At 35.1% G+C, this 14,344-nt stretch overlaps 1 protein-coding gene across 4 annotated transcripts in view; it reads right to left on the reverse strand.

Annotated features, from left to right (window-relative positions):
• LOC118263056 (seminal metalloprotease 1-like) overlaps positions 1–14,344 on the reverse strand; it is a 418,985-nt gene that overhangs the window by 369,874 nt on the left and 34,767 nt on the right. The gene's annotated exons all lie outside the window — the stretch shown is intronic.

A 14,344-nucleotide genomic window follows, 5' to 3' on the forward strand; every position in this document is an offset into this window, starting at 1 on the left:
GGGCAAGCGGTGATACACATTGCATATACATATACAGTGTTATGTATATCATCTTCTTTTCTAACCCTATCAATAAAGCAGCTATAAAAACAAACAAAAAACAAATCGATTATCCAAACATCTACAACTTATTAATAAGGTCAAAACACACATAACAAGCACGGCTCCGGATCGGCTCCGGCACGTCGTTGCTTCGAATTGTGGCTACAGCTAGCTGTCAGCGTGCTTACGGCGCGCCGACTGCGAGCTGCAAGCGCGCGATGCGACGATGTTTCACTTGCACCAGGCGACTCGCTATTGGCAAATAGTAAAGCACAGCATACGGTCCGCTCGTCAACTCACACGACTCAACAGGACCGCGCGCTGGCCACCGTCGCCTTTTTTTGTTGACGTTACGTAATAATATATGTATTTATTTATTATTTATTTAACTTTTTGCAACATAATGTACAATGGTGGGCTTAATGCCATAGGCATTCTTGCTAGCCAACCTTTAGGTGATGCAGTGAGAATGTGGGGTGTATATATTATACGATACATGATTTAAAGTTCAAATTTAAGTGACAAGTTAATAATATAATCCATTGTACACTAAATATTCACAGTCCTTCAAAAGCCAGACCAACTTAAGTTAAAATATAATTAATTTAACTTTATAATAAAGTAAAGTATCCATTACCTGCCCTAAAACAATAGTAACTCGTCCCTTCCAACCTTGGACAAGTTTCAAGGGTTTGTGTATAGTCAGCAGTGTAAATCGGTGTAGCTACAAACAATATTTACCCTTAAAGTTATATACAAATAAAGTAGCAAGTGCCGTGTTTGCTTAGTCAGGTTTCGTATATATGGAGGTTTTGAATTATGAGATTGGTACGGGAAATTAGAATATGGTCATTTTTATTGAGAGAAGAGGGCTTTGGTCATTAGTGGGACAGTTATAGGCTGGTGATGATGATGATTCTGATTCATGGTTTTATACATCAGTCATCGGCATTCGGACCGTCATGTCATTGGTTGTGAGAATAATCTTGACCAATGATGGGCGAGAATGCTCTCACCCCAGCCCGGCTGGGAGCTTTCTCTGGAATCCAATTCCGGTCGATAAATATAGATATTATGAAATCTCTATTGAGTTGCAACACTAGCGCCCATTGCATCCGTATTAAGTGAATGAATTAAATATAATAATTATTGAATGAATTAAATGGTATTTAGTTTGACTTTATATTCCGTACTCTGAAAGCTGTTTTAACATCTACAATTGAAGTTGTACAATTTTAAAATTAAATAATTATTGTCATTTTATTAATTGAAATTGCATTGACATTGACATTGGTTTCAAGAGTAAGCGCCCTGAACTATTCTACTTCAACGATATTTTACCGTTATGGATAAATAAAGTTTTCACTTTGGCCGGGGAACCTGGCACCTACGTTTCAATATTAAATTTAGTTTTCGCCGAAAGTTACCCGTAGCCCGCTATAGCGAATTTCCTAGAAATTAATATGAAAATATGTAGTTTTAGAATTGGGAACTTTTACAGATACATACTTTTAAAAATATTCTCGTTACACAAACATCACCGAATGGGTGTGAAATACAAAATAATATTAACAAAATCGATCTTTTTTATGGTATAAGCCAGTTCACGAGCTGACGGTTCATCTAATGGTAAGCAATCGCCATCGCCCATTGACACCCAAAACTCCAAAGGCATTACAAGTGCCTTTTGGGAGTTAGAAATTTAAGGGTTGTTGGGGAATCGGGGATTGGGAATATTAGGAAGAGGGGTAATTAAGCCGGTAACCTCTCTCATACAACGAAATATAACGCAAGCGTTGTTTCACGTCGGTTTTCTGTGAGGCCGTGGTATCACTTCAGTCGAGCCAACCCATTCGTGTCGAAGCATGGCTCTTCCACTTACCATTAATCCTATTAAAAAAAAACGAAGAATTTGTGCCGAAGCATGGCTCTCCCACACTTACCTTTAAACCTATTCAAAAAACGAAGACAATCAAAAACAAATTTTAAAAAGTAAACAGTATTCAGAAATCTCAGTTGTCTATGATTGATCGCAGCACAGAGGTCCGTTTGATCTATCATAAGTGTGTTTACAACAATCTATCATCTGTGGCAAATATAGAGTCCAGTTGTTTATGGAAGGTGGCGATAGATCGCAGTGTTACGGGAAACTGATGCTTATAAGTAGGAAATAGGTGTAAATATAGTAAATACTAGCTTCCGCCCGCGACTCCGTCCGCGCGGATGTCGGTCTTCGCGTGGATGTTTTATTTCTCAATTTTGAGTAACTCTGACAATGACATCTTATAAATATCTATTGGACCCAAATACGGCTAGGCCTTTTTTATAGTATTTTATAGTGGCCTTTTTGTATTTTTCCAGGATAAAAAGTTATAATTATACCAAGTTTCATCGAAATCGAACCGTTAGTTTTCACGTGATGCTTGAACATACAGACAGATAGACAATTTTTTTTTTATCACATATTTGGGTTTGGTATCGACCCAGTAACACCCCCTGCTATTTATTTTTTCAATATTTTCGATGTACAGAATTGACCCTTCTACAGATTTATTATATGTATAGATTACCTGTTAATGTCTAAAGGAATTGTTGATCAACAAGTTTTGTGTTACATCATTCATCATGTCTTGGCAAACATCTTCATAAACTTAGATATTATTTATGGCCTTTGTTTGTAGCGTCGATCATTGATGAAGTATTGTTTTGTGTTGCTCCGAGGAATAGTAGGAGTGTGTTCTGTTACCATGTTTTCTGGACTCGATTTTGATTTTAGTATTTTCTTTAATGATTTTAAAGATGTTTACTCAGACTGATGTCTAATCTGTAAACATACATACTTATAAAGTACTTGCGTATTAAATCGAGATGGATTAACACTGCCTTGTTTGTCAAGTGGTCGCAATTGCGACTGCCGGACAAGGGGTCTCGGGTTTGATTCCCGTGTCGAACAAAGAACTATTGGGCTATTTCGGTTTTTCGAAATTTTCTTAGTCAGCACAGAGTCTATAATTGTGCCCAGTATATGGCAATAGGCTCACCCCCTATTACATGGGATTTATTATTTTCTTTATTGATTTTAAAGATGTTTACTTAGACTGATGTGTAATTTGTAAACATATACTTATAACGTTCTTACATATTAAATCGAGAAGGATTAACCCTGCCTTGTTGGTCAAGTGGTCGCAAGTACGACTGTCGAACAAGGGGTCTCGGGCTTGATTCCCGGGTCGAGCAAAGCATTACTGGACTTTTTTCGGTTGTTAGAAAATTTCTTAGTAGTAGCACGTTGTCTGAAATTGTACCCAGGATATGGCAATAGGCTCACCCACTATTACATGGGATTTATGATTGTATAGCGGCATTACGTGCCGTTATGTGCACGTCTGCCTACCCCTTCGGGGATTAAAAGGCGTGACGTTGTCTATGGATTAATACGCCTAATAGAGAAAATCATGGCCGATTTCTCAGTTATTTATTTCAAACTCGAAAATCTTTTTATAAAGATGCACTTAAACATGTCCATAAACAATGCTCAAAATAGAATTCGCGCCAACAAGATGAAAAAACAAAATGGCGACGAGGAACATCGTGCATCGTTTTAAAACTTAGGTACAAGCGTAGAGGCGGAGGTAGAGGCATTCATCTTCATAATTCCAAGAAGTCACAACTGTCAGCTCTCAGTTCGAGAACTTTCTCTACTTTTCTTTTTACATATATATATGTATTATGTATGTACGCTCAGTTTTGTGAACAAGCGAACTGTGAAAATACGACGAAATGCCCGAAAATAATGATGCTGCCATATACGGGATTGTTTTCTAGACGACGAAGTTTTGTTTTTGAAAAATGTCGTGCAGTTATTTTTCTAGAAGAAACTCGTATTATGCACTGACATGACTTTCTGCTACATGACATAAGTCTTTGCTGACATAAATGTCTCCTTATTCGTGAAATTTGAAAAAACTAAAAGATTATAACTTTCGTGAGACATACTAAATTAAGTACATATTATGTTTGTCGGCTTACTCACGTTATTATTATAGAGTCGAATCGGGCGTGCAACTCGAATCGCCGGTAGCAGCGCGTCAGTCGACCGCGTATGTCGCGGATTGCTGCTCATGAACATGAGCCTCTAGCATGGCTTGAAACTAGTCGAGTTGCTCGTTAAATAATTACGTAAATAAAAGATAATAATGTCATGCAATGAGATAATAGAGGATCAAGTATCTATTAAAATGTGAATTTTCATGTTACAATATCTTGCCACGCAATGAGATTACTTAATTAAATTAGTAAACAAATGCAAAGATTACATTCAACACAATACCATTAAATACTGTCAGAACTTTCCAGAAAATATTAGTATTGCGGTCAATATCACGGAATTATTGGGTAAACAGTTAGGCAGGTACTTAGTTGATGAGTTCGCAAGCACTACGAACCAACATTTGAAGTACTTGTCTAATTGGTGCCTAGCCTAGTTAGTGATCTCAATCCTGTTCTAACTATACAATAATATTGACTGAGAATTTACTGGCAAGGACCAATTTTGTTGTACAGGTGGTCACATAGCACTAAATGAGATTTGACTAAAAATCGCGATTTACTCGCGTAAATTAATGGAGAAAAGCTCTACAAGTTTCGAGTTACAGAGGGACTCTTCATTATGAGCAGCGTGTGCAGGCCCAGCGACGTTGCCATTAATTTATGTGAGTAAACCGTATTTTTAGTTTATTTAGCAACCTTCGTTATATAAAATCGTTTTTAATAAAAATGCTGCTATATGCTACTATAGATACATAGTATTTTGTGGCCTCAAAATCATTTTATATCGAAAATGTAAACCTTTGCATCGATTGTGTTTCGTCAACTTTGTAATAAAATTCACGGTTCGTAAAATGTGAGTCATAAAATTTTCTACTCAACTTCGTCCGTACGATGTATTGAAATATGCAAAATTTGCAGTTCACCCAATTTCATTGACACTGCATTCACTAGATACGAACGCTGAATGTTGTGAAATTTCAGTTCTATTTTAATGAAATTTACTTGCGACGAACGAACGTGCTGTGATATGGAGCAAATTCTGCTATAAAATCTTGTTATAGCTGGAAGCTTAGTTTAGAATGCTGATAAAATAAATAAAACGTAACATACATTTCTATCTAAACGCCTATTATTCTCCGAAGTAGTCTAACAGTCGCACTTGCGAGCGCTCGACCAACGAGGCAGTCGAATATTAAAAGGCGTATCATTAGGTTTTTATGACCACCAGTGAGAATAGATTAGAATCTAGATTATACATAATATATAAAAGAAAGTTAGGTATATCTCAAGAACAGCTAAATTTATTTGGCTGAAAATTGGTAGGAATGTACCAGGAGATGAATATGGAATAAATACTTTTTATACAAGAAAGTCATGTAAAAAAGCTAGTATTTCATATTCTGTAAATTCGTGTCTCCCGAGTCTTAAGTATAAGATACTTTAGATAGTAAGTGAGACTCCATAACGTTTTAGTAGGTCCTTGCCCTAGAGTACTAGAATATAATGCGCACTTAGCTTACCAGTTTACCCAACTGCTCGCAGTCTTTGAGAGTTCACTGGATTCTATCCGACCTTGGAGTTTTGTTCCATTTTCTTGGAACACTTTGGAAATGTGGTCTTCGACAATTGTTCGGCAAAGTGACAAAACAACATCGATTTAAAAAGCTTTTCTACGAAATTGTACAAATCTGTTTTTCCGCAGTCTTACTCTGAACCATTAACAAAGCCTTTTGCCATTCAGATCTTTAGTTAAACCTTTTAATAATATATTTTTTTGACTTTAAACCATTATCAAATACTTTTTGAATCCATTAAAATTGTTAATTAAATCTAGCTATCATACTAATATCATAAATATGAAAGATTTATGGTTTCACGATCAAACTACTGAACGGATCTTGATGAAAATTGGTATACACACAGGGTATAAGCTGACTTGGTTGATAGGATTTTTATCACAGAGAAACGCGGGCGAAACCGCTGTCAAAAGCTAGTATAATTATATTATATAGTATTATTATATTATAATCTTTTAAGTGTCCATAACCACTACCAAGCAATATCTCCAAATTAAGGTAACAAACAAAGTTACAAACCCATTCCTCAGCCATTTACATCTCACTTTAAAATTCAACCACCATTTCTAAAACAGTAACTACATAAGATCTACATACATAGAGTTGGGAAACTGCATCAAAATTTATTCGTCTCCGGGGGTCAGTGAATCGCTTGCAACGTTCAACTTACAACTCCTGGCCGTCTCGAGTAAGTGCCCGGGTAATTTGTAGTTAGTAACTCTAGCCGACTTTAAAACCACTTTGTGGAAGATCGGTGTCTTTAGCAAACTGTGTTTTTAACTTGAAAAGTTCGTTAATTCAGCGGTTATGTTAGAATACGTTAGAGTGAGGTGTATAGTATATAGTTACTTAGTTACTCTGTACAAAGGAAAAAAAGATGTGTTATAGGTACATACATATACATCACATATGTCTCCCGTGGGGGTAGGCAGAGGAAATAGAACGCCAATTGCTATGAATCTTACATACCTCATTCGCTACAATTTATTAAAGGTGCTTTTAATTTGGCCTTCTTTAATATATCGCCAATTTAGTCACTATAAAAAGTATTGAATATAAAATCACATAAAGATATAGCCATTTATCACAACTAGCGCGACACATACACACAAAACTTCAATAAAACTCGACAATAATAGATTTCGTAGAAACCCAGCTATCCTTCACAATGATCCCAGAGTACATTGACCTCGATTAGATGTAAAATATAAACGACACACAATTCCACGTGCTCGTCTCCCAGACGACTCACAAGGTAATTGAAATGTAAACACATTCAGATCGAAAGGTACAGTTTCTTCGAGACACAAATCTTTCATGAAAGAGAATAAAGTGTTAAATCAATATACTTAGCCTATGTGCTTGTAATTTTGAAACAAATGTAGATAGAAATTGCTCTAAAATAATTTGTTAAGGTAAGCGTCGCAAGCATCGTACGCATTCCGTATGACGTCATCAGTACGCATCGCATGTAGGCATTGCCGATGAGCGGTCCGTACGATGCGGATCAGTGGACGCAGTTGTATGAGTTTCTATACAAGACAAACTAAAATCCGTTGCGTGCGATGCGTATGATGCGGGCCTGTGGACGATTATGGTACCTTAAAAGAATCTTAATGATAATGGTCTATGCCATAGCCATATACTGGACACGATTCCAGACACCGTATTACTACTGAGAAATATTCGATAAGCTGTAAAATTGCATTTGCGACCACTCGACCAACGAGGCAGTCTTCAACAAGGTGAATCGGCTTATGGTACATAATATGTAGATTTATATTAAGCCTAGTAACACAACAAAAGGTTCATTTAATATTCTATCCAAATAATGTCATTATTATTGAATATTTACTGTAATGATTAACTTGGACTATAACACAGGCATTGCTAGTACAGGCTCCAGTCTTTAATGTATTTTTCACTGTGTGTGGAGAACATAAACGTTTTTATTATTTCCAAACAAAGAACAAACACGCCATTTACCGAGGTGTTATAATTTTATCATTTTTAATACCACATTGATCTAAAACATACATAAAAACAATTACATTTTCAAACACAATAGATACAAGGGAAGATACAAACAAATATAATCCGATTTTCATTTGTGCCAAATAAATAATGTAAATGGAGTATCGGGATGACCAAACGCGCCACTTTTTGGTGTTCACAACCAACGATTTAAATGCTTGCATTTAACTTATACAATAATTCATCTGAAAGCTACATTTTCAACAATCTAACTGGCAAGGTTTTTAATACAGTAACTAGACGTTTTCTATACATATAATAAAATCGTAGAAAAGTGCTGTCTGTACATTGAAAATAAAAATAAAAAAAATAGCAGGGGTTATTGTTATGTCGATGTCGAACCCAAAAATGTAATTAACTTTTTTTTTGTCTGTTTGTCTGTTTGTCTGTTTGTCTGTTTGTCTGTTCGTCTGTGCGCGCTAATCTCAGAAACGGCTGATCCGAATCCGAATCCGTTTTCACGAATATATTGTGGGATGCTTAAATTTACATTTAGTGTTTGTTTCATGTCAATCGGTTTATAAATAAAAAAGTTATGTCAAATTAAAGAATCACGTCGAACATTCTATGCTTATACCATTAATCTCCGCAACTATTTGACGGATTTGGTTGAAATTTGGTACAGATATAGTTTAGAACCTTAGAAAGGACATAGATATATTTTTATTTCAAAAATCAAAAAATAAAAATAAGAAATAAATTATCTATACATATAATAAAATCGTAGAAAAGTGCTGTCTGTACATTGAAAATAAAAATAAAAAAAAGTAATTTAAAAAACTAAAAAACCCGACTGCGTTTCTTTATAATATTAAAATGAAAAAACCCTGAAACAAGAAAGTCATCGTAAAATTTAAGCAGTCGGGACCCATTCTAAATATAAAGACTTTGTGAGGGCACATACGGCTTGCTTTCTAGAATGGGTCCCGACTGCTTAAATTTTACGATTACTTTCTTGTTTCAGGGTTTTTTCATTTTAATATTATAAAGAAACGCAGTCGGGTTTTTTAGTTTTTTAAATTACTTTTTTTATTTATTTATTTTTAGTTTTATTATTTTTTCATTTTTATATATCTAGTGTCACTCTGACAGTAAATACGAATCAAACGACCCCTATAAAGCGGAAATCCATCGAGTCGTTCAGGCTAGAGAGTGAGCAATATTCGAATTTGGCGCCAAAAATCCGCCATTTTGTTTTTTTATTATTCTTATATATCCAGTGTCACTCTCACAGTAAATACGAATCTAACAACACCTCTCAAGTCAAAATCCGTCAAGCCGTTTAGGCTAGAGAGTGAGAAATATTCGAATTTGGCGCCAAAAATCCGCCATTTTGTTATTTTTTTAATTTTGATATATCCAGTGTCACTCTCACAGTAAATACGAATCTAACGACACCTCTCAAGTCAAAATCCATCAAGCCGTTTAGGCTGCAGAGCGTGCCAAACAATTATACATACATACATACATACATACATACATACATACATACATACATACATACACTCGAAAAACATAACCCTCCTTCTGGCGCAGTCGGGTAAAAATAGCCGGGGTTATTGTTATGTCGATGTCGAACCCAAAAATGTAATTAACTTTTTTTTTGTCTGTTTGTCTGTTTGTCTGTTTGTCTGTGCGCGCTAATCTCAGAAACGGCTGATCCGAATTGAATGCGGTTTTCACGAATATATTGTGGGATGCTTAAATTTACATTTAGTGTTTGTTTCATGTCAATCGGTTTATAAATAAAAAAGTTATGTCAAATTAAAGAATCACGTCGAACATTCTATGCTTATACCATTAATCTCCGCAACTATTTGACGGATTTGGTTGAAATTTGGTACAGATATAGTTTAGAACCTTAGAAAGGACATATATATATTTTTATTTCAAAAATCAAAAAATAAAAATAAGAAATAAATTATTTATAAATAATTCTATGTCGATCGTTACACGACTTCGGTTCATGTTATTGTTTTAATTCATCGAAAAAAAGTAAATAAATAGTAAAAAGGTATGAAAAAAATAATATCAATATAATTAAACTTTTAGTACAAAGAAAATGCCCGAACGGAGTATAAATAAATAATCCAAGTTGTCTTTATCCTCGATAGATGGCGTTGGGATCGAAATAGATCGCGCTATGGTTTCGTTACATTCATTTGGTTGGGTATCGGCCGAGCGCTTCGGTACTATCGTAGAAAAAGTGTATTATCAGTCGTATGATTATTTGTCTGTAGTGGTCCTGCTGTTTCGTATATTCTAAATTGGTTTCGTTGTATTTGTCAATTAATAAGTTTATTTGTTGGGTTTTCCTGGTTTTTTGGTTAAACTATTTAACGTAGGTTTAGTTTGATATCGATTATTAGTAGTTACTGTAGTTAGTTTTTTTAATAAAATTGTAAGTCTAATTTATAAATTAATTAGATTAGATTTAAGTCGTTTCTTTTAAATTATTTAGTTTAAGCTTGGTTATTATAGCATAGAGGATAGGTTGTAATATAGTTTCTTTTTTAATTGTTATAAATTCGTAATTCGTAGCTTTCTTTAGTTTTAAGTTAGTTTAAGTCCGTTTTTAAACTATTTTTTCAATGCCCTAAGTGAGTATACATCTATTAAATTCAAACGCAGAGCTTATTATGTTGATTTTTGAAGAGTTCCCTGGAATATCTTCCACATCTCATTTTTGAAGAGATCTCGCGAGATCGGGAACTATGTGGTTAAAACCAAAAATTTGCCGGAAGTCACTATTCCACGCGAACGAAGTCGCGGGCAAAAGCTAGTTTTAAATAAAATTCCCGACCAAACTATTGGTGAGTAATGGTAAAATTTAGCTTCGTATTCAATGATATTATACGAGGTTGTTATTTAATTAAAACATGGATAAAACGACATTTTCTGAAAATGAAACCTAGCTAGATCAATTTTATTTAACACCCCCGGAACAGCCTAAATACAAAATTTCAAGAAACGGCTTCAATAAGCCGTTTCCGAGATCGTTGATATACAGATATATACCAGAATTGCTGGTTTAAAGGTATTAGATAACAATTTATTGGTTTTCCTTATCACCCATGCACGAATAGGGTGTCACTGTCTCTCAAATTATAATAACAGTGAACACGAGGCAATCATATCGATGCGTCGCTACAAAAGTCGCCTCAGCAGTTACCCGTCTGGTTGAAACTTTAGAGGGTGTTAGAAAAACCAATCCAATACGAGGATTACAGAGAAATAAGCTTTGTAATGTAACTCGACATATCTACACGAACGGTTTTCCTCAATAAATACTCAAATAAAGGTCAGTTACAAGTATTCGATTAATTGAATCTCGTTTAACATTATTGTAATACAAAATTAAATAATTTATAATGTGTGTACCTACATACAGTTTGTGCTCAAAACTGCACGAATATAGAACATTATATTACTTACAGAAAACTATCTACAATATATAAAAATCAATTGCTGTGCGTTAGTCTCGCTAAAACTCGAGAACGGCTGGACCGGTTTAGTAAATTTTGTCCAGTGCAGGGAAGGTTTAAAAATGTAGGAAGTTTGCCAGACCATCTAGTTTACAATCATTTTAAGTTTCAATAAAATTCAAGGTTACTCCGCTACGTGGCTGCGGCTACAAACAACATCAGTCGTAGCGCTGTGCTACGCCGTAGCAATGCTACGCGCTACAACGACAACGTCAAAAATACAAGTCATGTTGGAATAGCGAAACTGCTGTATTACTTTACATGGATTAAAATTGTACTTAAGAACAAGAGTACAATAATAATATCACGCCAGCTTAACTGTAAAGGGGTAGTCAACATAGAAACAAACCAAAAATAACCCCACACAAATCACAACCAATTTCTCCTATTTGTCGACTCTCTATGTATTCTCAATGTAAAACATGGCGTCTAAACATATATAATGCATCGTAAAACAGGAAGAGTAAGTACGCTACTATTAGGTACTCCATTTTTTATGTTGCTCTCCTGGGATGTGACGTCATGCTCCGATGAAGAAGTAATCCCTTTGTGAACCCAATCATCGATGAATTATTTAACACCCCTGAAAATGTATCGGGTACACTTTTTATGATTTACTCGTATTGTTTGATTAGCGATTTTCAACTTTAAAGCAAAGGTGTAGCATGCTTTATTGACTGTTTTAGTGATGATGGTTTGTGTCCTTATTATGATTTTGGTTGATCGATGTGTTTTGTTTTTATGTAGTTTTTGTGCGTAATATTGCTTTAATATTGTATCTGGTGTGGGAGAGCTATCCTCCGGTACGAATGGACTGGTTCGACCGGAGTAATACCACCGTCTCACAGAAAACCGACGTGAAACAACGCTTGCGTTGTGCGAGGGAGGTTACTGGAGGCCCGATGACCTCTCATCCCAATCCCTGATTCCTAACAACTTTAATTCCTAATCCCAAAAAGGCCGGCAACACATTTTGTAACGCCCATAGTGTTTCAGGTGACCATTAGCGGCACTGTAATAATCAAAACTGGTATAGAAATCGGTGCTGAAATTCAATATTCAATGTATTTTTGTATCGATAGTCGACATTAAAAGCCAACTATAATTATCTTGCTTATAACAAACAAAATCAAATCATATTATAAACTCATAAACAAAACGTAAGGATTAACAAAACAACTCCTGAATAATCCTTCAAGAAAAGGTTCGTACAAATTAAAATAAGTATAAGAAGTTCCTCGAAGTTATATGAAAATAATTTCAAAGAAGGAAAATTGCCGGCGCCCGGGCCCTGACGCTCGAGTTTCGCCAGAGGATCCAAACAACTGACGGATAACAGCACAAACTTTATACCTTTAGAGTTATGTGCCTTCAGTAAGAGGTGTGAACTTATATTTTTAGTTGTTAGTTAGTAGGGACTAAGTGTGGGAGGCCATGCTTCGGCACGAATGGGCCGGCTCGACCGGAGTGATACCACGGCTTTACCGAATACCGACGTGAAACAACGCTGTGTTTCGTTGTGTGAGTGAGGTTACCGGAGGCCGAATTAACCCCTTCCCAGTCTCCCCAATCGTGGCGTGCCAATGAAGAGGCCTATGTCCAGCAGTGGACGAAAAAACTGTGATGATGATGATTAATAATAACTAATACTAATAACAACGTCATTAGTATAAATTTTATTGACGATTGAATATTACAAACATATTTTCAATATTCAATTTTTTAACTATGTATATTGACTGTCAAACATTTTAAAATTAAATTCAGATGCATCAAGGCTTTCAAACAAATACTACAACAAAGCAATTGTAAAATTCCCAGAAATTTAAAACACAGCACGCATTCAACAGGCTACGCTAAAAATTCAAATATCGAACTTTTAATTGAAGTTTACATCCAATGACACGGATACCACTGGCACACTATAAATTATTTTTTATTGTCAATTGCCGGTTCGCTATTAATACAAGAATCAATTCCTATTTTTCCGTTACAAGCACCATTTTGCAAACATAGCCGCGCATAACGATTTGGCCGCCTTTGACATTTTCGAACTCCATTTTTGAATTTGAATTTTTATGGCATGAGAACAGTTTTATTTACATTTTTTAAATTGAGTCGATACTTTTTAAAGTACGTTTTTTGTAATGGCAATAAGCAAGCTGAATTTTAGTATGTTTATTATTTTTCTTAATGTTAATAAAAGCTAACGTTCTTATTAATCGACTACAGTCTAGCCTAAACAGTCTAATAAGCAATTTAACTCTAACCTAGTTTTATAATGTAAAATGTTTTGCCTAAGACTATTGCCTATAATTCACTTTTATGTAATACAGTTCAGTAGCACTTTCTTAGAGTCTGATATATTTTTTATGTGATGATATTTCATCATACGTTTAATCCATAAGCCATGACACTCATGTTTCATTATCATTATTAGTCACAATTCACAAAACGTCCATTGCGTAAACGAGTAGGACATCTTTTCCGAGTTCTCCAAAATGATAGTTAATATTCTTAACTTAAAATCTAGTTCAAAAGTAAAAGATTATAACAATTCTTTTACAAGATTTGAAAAGCCTCAAGTTATCCTATTTTTTAACAAAGAAAGGCAGTAATTAGCGGTAAAATAGCGAAGTTGTCGCGCTATCAGCTTTAATAGATAACAAAAGGGAACTATAAATAACTTTGAAAGAAGTAATTGCGTTGTGCGGAGTCTCATCGAGAGTTATGATAGGGGTATCAAAACTTTTGCTTTCTTTCTTCAGAGTAAAAATAAAAGTAAGCTTCATTTCTGTACTTGAAAAAGGTAAGTAGTGTCCCTTACAGTGGCGTAGCGTGTCTTGGCGGGGCCCTGTATAAAAAGTTGTTTATTCTTCTTACTTTATTCCCTTCTTTCTTTTTTGAGGGAGGAAAATCCAATGACTATTCCCGCCCGGTCTCTCAAGCCTCAAAGAAAAAACTTACATTACGGTCATGTTTGGGGGCCCTTACGACGACGTTATTTTCCTAAAGTTGCTGCCAACTTTTGAAAGCATGCTTTACGCAAAATAAGAAGGAATTAATTATTTGGACTTTTGTAATTTCTGAAACGAAGTAAAAAATTGGGAAGTTTTTATGCGCTAGCTACGCCCTTGGTCCATTTTATTTTCATCA

Source organism: Spodoptera frugiperda, chromosome 12 (assembly GCF_023101765.2).
Source record: "Spodoptera frugiperda isolate SF20-4 chromosome 12, AGI-APGP_CSIRO_Sfru_2.0, whole genome shotgun sequence".
In the NCBI taxonomy this organism is placed as follows: domain Eukaryota; kingdom Metazoa; phylum Arthropoda; class Insecta; order Lepidoptera; family Noctuidae; genus Spodoptera; species Spodoptera frugiperda.